The following is a 6000-nucleotide window of genomic DNA, read 5'->3' on the forward strand; positions in this document are numbered from 1 at the left end:
ACCAAGAAACTTACCTTTAATAATAATCTTAAACTTCATCCAATAATGTGATGGCAATGTTGATGGTGATGATGAAAACGATTTTATGGAGATGATGATGATGCCGTTGGAGTGTTTGAGGGGGTTATTGTGCTGACGGTCCATGTTAATTAGGTGAATAAATGTGTAAAATAGTTTGCCAACCCGTGATGATTATTCAAGTGCATTGATCGCAATCAGCAAACCTTGCCTCAATAAATTAACCAGTCAGTCAGTGAGTTAGTGAATCAGTGGTTCGAATGAGCTTTACATATGAGATGATCACAGACACGCAGATCATTCATAAAACTATGGTTTTTATTACCTTGAGTAAAATGTTTTCTTTACTTTTTTTTGTGTTTGAAGTAGAAAAGAATATGTTTTGGTCTCTGTAAATGAAAGTGATGGAAAGTTTGAAAAGTAACTTTGGAAGAATTTTATTGAAGATCTTCCATGTTTGATTGATTTGACACAGAATGACCCCGGTGAAGATGTTTGGCCTTGCAAATCCAAACGGACACCGGTTTGTGGGTTACATTAGAACAATTGCGGTCGATTTGTTCATAGTGTAAATACAATACATCTGTAATAACCCAGTTTATCTCTTATGCAATATGCCAAAAGTAGAAATGTCAGCCGATGTGACAATTAAGTGACAGCCTTTGTTGTAAAATGTTATTGATGGAAATAATTAATTTGACATTTTAAGATTAATGCGAAACATTTCAGGAAAACGGTTTTCTTGTTTTGAGATGTGTACGAGATCCTTTACCTGTCCGTCGGTTAACACCTCAACATAGTGCTCTCGCTTTTTTTTCTGCTGGGAATTAATGAATTATATTTTTCCTGATGTAACAACAAAGGCTTCATTTCAACAAATTTACCGCATATGGAATAAAATTTAAATTTACCATTGTTCCATGTGCACACTTGCATCTAAGCTGTCTTGCCTGGGTTTGAATCTCATCCCAACTATAAACTGCCATCCTGGTGTTTCACAGGCAGAGTGATTCATCAATGTGTGTGCCATCCCTCGTATGGATGTTAAACTGGGTGTCGCGTCTGCTGCCATTCCTTGGTAGAGGTTAAAAGATCCCACGGTGTCTTTTGCAAAGAATAGGCAAGCCATCACCAGCACCCTGAAAAAATCACAAATTCCTGCCATAACATTAGTCAAATTAATTGATTAATTTTTTTTATTTTTTGACTATTTTTTTTACCTTTTTGACTAATTAATGACTAAATTCCTACCATAACATAACATAACATTTCTTGTTTACAGGGATTCAAAATTACCTTCAACAACTGAAATAATTTAACTCACATTTTAAAAGGTGGGTGAAATGATTGAACAATCAGATTGCAGTGAACTTATTGTGGTCCATCTCCTGTATACCTGACAGTTACATACAAAGGATGTACCATCCATAATGGAGTAAAATCATAATGATGAAAATAGAGAAGTGCGATAACTTTTCGAGATCTTCGGCGGTATTCTTTCCATCTTGGCAAATTATTACGAAAATTTGGAAGGAAAGAAAACAATCACAAGAGAAATATTTGGCTCTTTTATCGAAATGTTTTTTTTTTTGCTTGCATCCAGTTAAAAATGTTTCAATGAGGTTACAAACGGACATAACGAGGTTACAAAAGGACATGATGCCAGCCTCAGTTCATTCTCTGGTTGGCAGTCCGATAATGGGAGAAACTCTTGCAGTGTTTGCTGATGATTGTTAACCTTGCCATGACATGATCCATCATATATTGTATAAGATTACTTTTTCAGGTCACCCAATATTATGGCTTGTCCCATGAGCATGACGTCCAACGCATTGAGTGCTGATTGCAGCCTGCAGTTTCAATGGCATCTCAAACAATTATTTCTCATTAAACAAATAAATGCACTACGGTAAATTTCTTATATCCATACATTGTTTATTTATGTGTACCTTTGGTACGTTAAAGCTACCTCTGGCTGTTGCGTTTGAGCCTGGGGAGTAACTGCAGAAATCTAACTGTCCGGGTTCTTCCTGACATCCTTGCTTTTTGCTTATTTGGGTTCCTTCTGATGACTCCAATGGAATATTTGGTCTTCCATTTGATTTGTCAAGTCTGTTCTTTTTAAGGCTTCAAGGAAGCACGACAAATGGTGACATTGCCCCTCTGTCATCCTCTGTCCTTTTTTATGACCTTTCCTAATTGTTGAACTCGCTGCTTGTGAACATTAATGTTGTCTCATCTGCCAAGCCACTGTTGGTTTCAGCAGCAGTATTTTATTTTATTTTATTTTATTTTATTTTTTTACCAAGTTTTGAACATTCCCAGAGCAGTCGAATTTTGTCTCAATTTCACTTTCCTATCACCAGTTTTGAAGCACATTCTTTGGCAGTTAATCAATCCTGTTTGTTTTGTATCTCTGGATTGTGTTAAGATGGTAATTATGGCTTTTTTTCATCTGAAACTGCTCTCAAAGGCTCTTGGTTGAACTCTTGCAGATATTAAATTTTAGACATCAATGTGTTTTTACATGACTGAGAAGGACATTAGCAAGTTACAACTTGCAGGATATTGATAATGCCTAGATTCCTAATTCTTTCCTAGATATGGGTTTAGGTTTGTCAGGCCAGACCAATCGGTTTGTGAAAACCTCGGCCACACTTCCCACTCTGCCAACCCCAGAAGGTGAGATTCATTGGGTCATTGAAATAGTAGTAGTAGTAGGAGTAGTAGTAGTAGTAGTAGTCGTAGTACTGGTGGTAGTCGGTCATATTAAAGAAATCAACATAAGGGATGAGGTTGAACCTGCAATCCCAGAATATTGAGCCAAGTGCTCAGATGGGAATGACAAACAAGTTAAACCAATGTTTGTTTTTTTGTTTGCTTGCTTTTTTAAAAATGTTATTGGAGGCCATCTATGCTTGTTTTCTTGACCTCTGGAGGTTTCCGATGTTTTTATTTATCTTTCCAAGAAGGCAACACCTAACTTAGCTGTAGCAAAGTGCTGTGATAAATGTATTGCAGTACCACGTTGTTTTTGTTGACAGAAAAGTTAAAGTAGTTTTATTTCTTATTTTTTGGAAGAGTATTTTTAACTACCAATTCATTGAAGATACATTTTTTGTGACAAGTAAATTTAGGGTTTGTGTTGGAAAGGAATAGTTATCAGTCATCATCAGGGAATCTGCAGCCATGAAGGTGGGATTTCAAACGTTTGAAAAACTAGTAATCACTCTGGACCAGGTTTGTGCTGCACAGGTTTTAAGTCGGTAATGAATGACTGTCCATATGAAGGTGCGTTGTTGTGAAGGAGAAGCGCAGCTTTCCTCAAGATACCTTGATATTTTGCCTTTACGGCCTGTGGAAATTTTTGCATGAGGCTGATGTAAAGTTCTCCTTGTCATTGTAGTTTTCTACGACATATTCTCACTCAGCAGGATTCCCTTGTTCTCCCTGAAAATCTAGGCCATGATCTTGCTGGTTGAGGGTTGGATGCAATATACACGACCGGTCAAACGTTTTAGAACACCCTCATTTTTCCGGTTCTTACTGAAATGTAAGCAGTTCAAGTCCAGTAAATAACCTAAAATGGTACAAAGCTAAGTGGTAAACTGCCAGAGGTGAAAAAAAATTTTTAGGTTACCAAAAACTGAAAAATAATGTAAATTTCAGAGTTGTTAAAAAAGACCCTTTTTAGGGAACAAGTAATAGGTTAGCAACTGCAGCTGTTCTGTAGCAATGGAAGTAAATTAAGCCTTGAAAGTTGATGGAAACAATTCCTACAAGTGTCCCAACTTTTGTTGATTAGTTCCAAAGCCTCTGTCTGTATAAGAGCAGTGTTGGAACAGACTGTGTTGCTACAACCTCTGAAACATTATTGGGACAATATTGCACTGCAGGAAGTAGTATATTGCTATCATAATAGTGAGAAAAAGGCAATTAATAAAGGAAGACAGACCATTATAACCCTTAAAAGTGGAGGTCTTTCCTTTAGAGAAATTGCAAAGTAAGCCAAGGTGTCAGTGAGTACAGTTTCCGACACCATCAAAAGGCACTTGGAAACTGGAGGAAACTCTGACAGGAAGAGGTCTGGCCGACCCAAAGCCACAACATAATCAGAAGACAAGTTTCTGAGAGTCAACAGCTTGCGTGATAGGTGGCTCACAGGACACCAGCTTCAAGCACAGCTTAATACTGATCGAAGTCAGGAAGTCTCAGTTTCAACTGTGAAGAGAAGACTTCGAGCTGCAGGTTTGACAGGTCGAGTGGCAGTAAGAAAGCCATTGCGAAGATGGCAAAATAAGAAAAAGAGGCTTTCCTGGGCCATGAAGCACCATGGACTACTGAAAACTGGAAGAAGGTCTTATGGACCGATGAATCAAAATTTTAAATCTTCGGTTCATCACGCAGGATTTTTGTACGCCATTGAATGGGCGTAAGGATGGTTCCTCAGTGTGTGACACCAACTGTCAAACATGGAGGAGGAAGCGTGATGATCTGAGGCTCTTTTGCTGGATCCAGAGTCGGCGACTTGCACAGAGTGACTTGCACCCTGAACCAAAAGGGCTATCACAGCATTTTGCAGCACCATGCAATACCCTCTGGTCTACACCTAGTTGGTCAGGGGTTCATCCTACAGCAATATAACGACCCAAAACATACCTCCAGGCTATGTCAGAACTACCTTAGAAGAAATGAACAAGACGGTAAGCTTCAAATCATGGAATGGCCAGCACAGTCTCCAGACCTAAACCCAATCGAGCTGGTTTGGGATGAACTGGACAGAAGAGTGAAAGCAAAGCAACCTACAAGTGCAACACATTTGTGGGAAGTTCTGCAACAGTGTTGCGAAGAATTTTCCGAACAATATTTGATTTCCATTGTCGAAAGAATGCCACGAGTATGTTCGGCTGTTATATCTGTAAAAGGTGGCTACTTTGATGAGTCAAAAATTTCGATTAAATTTTGTTCAATAAAACGATTCCATGATTTCTTTTTATCTTCAATTGTTTATTTGTTTGATGCTTTTATTTCAGAGTACATTGAAACATTAAACTGCTTAAATTTCAGTAAAAAATGGAAAAATTAGGTGTTCTAAAACTTTTGACCAATAGTGTAACTTAGGAAGCAGTGATCCCTTGTACCTCTGGATTTGAGGATTACAATTTGAGGTATGGAGTACATTCTTAGGTTCAGAGTCTCAGTGATGAAACAATGTTTTCTTGCAAGCTCTCAGATGAACGATAACGTTGACCGGATGTGCTTTGTGCAATTTGAGACTTTCTTGACATGACATCAGTGGTCACCTTGGCCTTACCCAAGTCTTTTCGGACAACAGTGGAAACTGTCTTGAGAAATTTCTATGTATTTGGCTATTTCAATCAGCAATCCTGAACTTGGGTCATCTTCATATGCATCAAGTGATTTTCATCCACACTTACTGTTAGTCCACCACCCATTTGTCTATTGTGAGGATATTCAGGAGCACCTTTGTATCCCTTTGCCACAATGAAACGATAGACCAAGAAGAAACCCGAAGAAGTAAAGAGCAAAGATGGAGTCATCAGGAGGAGCCTGGATCAGATTCGGATTTCAGTTGCTATTCCACAACCCTCAAACCCATCCAGGCGCAGCCAAGTGAGCCTTACAGAAAAATTTCTGCAAGAATTCACTTCTCCTTAGAGATACTGTAGATAATGAAAGAGAAGAAAAACGAATTAGAATGAATAAAGAGAATTATAATAAAATAAAAATTGGAAAGAAATGTGATGAAACAAAGAACAAAGATGTCGGGAAGAACCCAGACAGATAGATTTCTTTGGAGTTGCGCTTTCTTTCCATAAAGTCATGATGATACCTTGATGCTCAATTTTAGTGGTACCCGTTATTGAATGTCAAGTTAAACTTTTGGATTATTCTCTGAAACGACAAACAATATTGGATGAATTAATATTGGTTAATACTACATATCTGATTTACAGTCCT

This window comes from Eptatretus burgeri, chromosome 14 (assembly GCF_056783735.1).
Source record: "Eptatretus burgeri isolate ZD-2024b chromosome 14, Ebu_testis_v1, whole genome shotgun sequence".
NCBI lineage: Eukaryota > Metazoa > Chordata > Myxini > Myxiniformes > Myxinidae > Eptatretus > Eptatretus burgeri.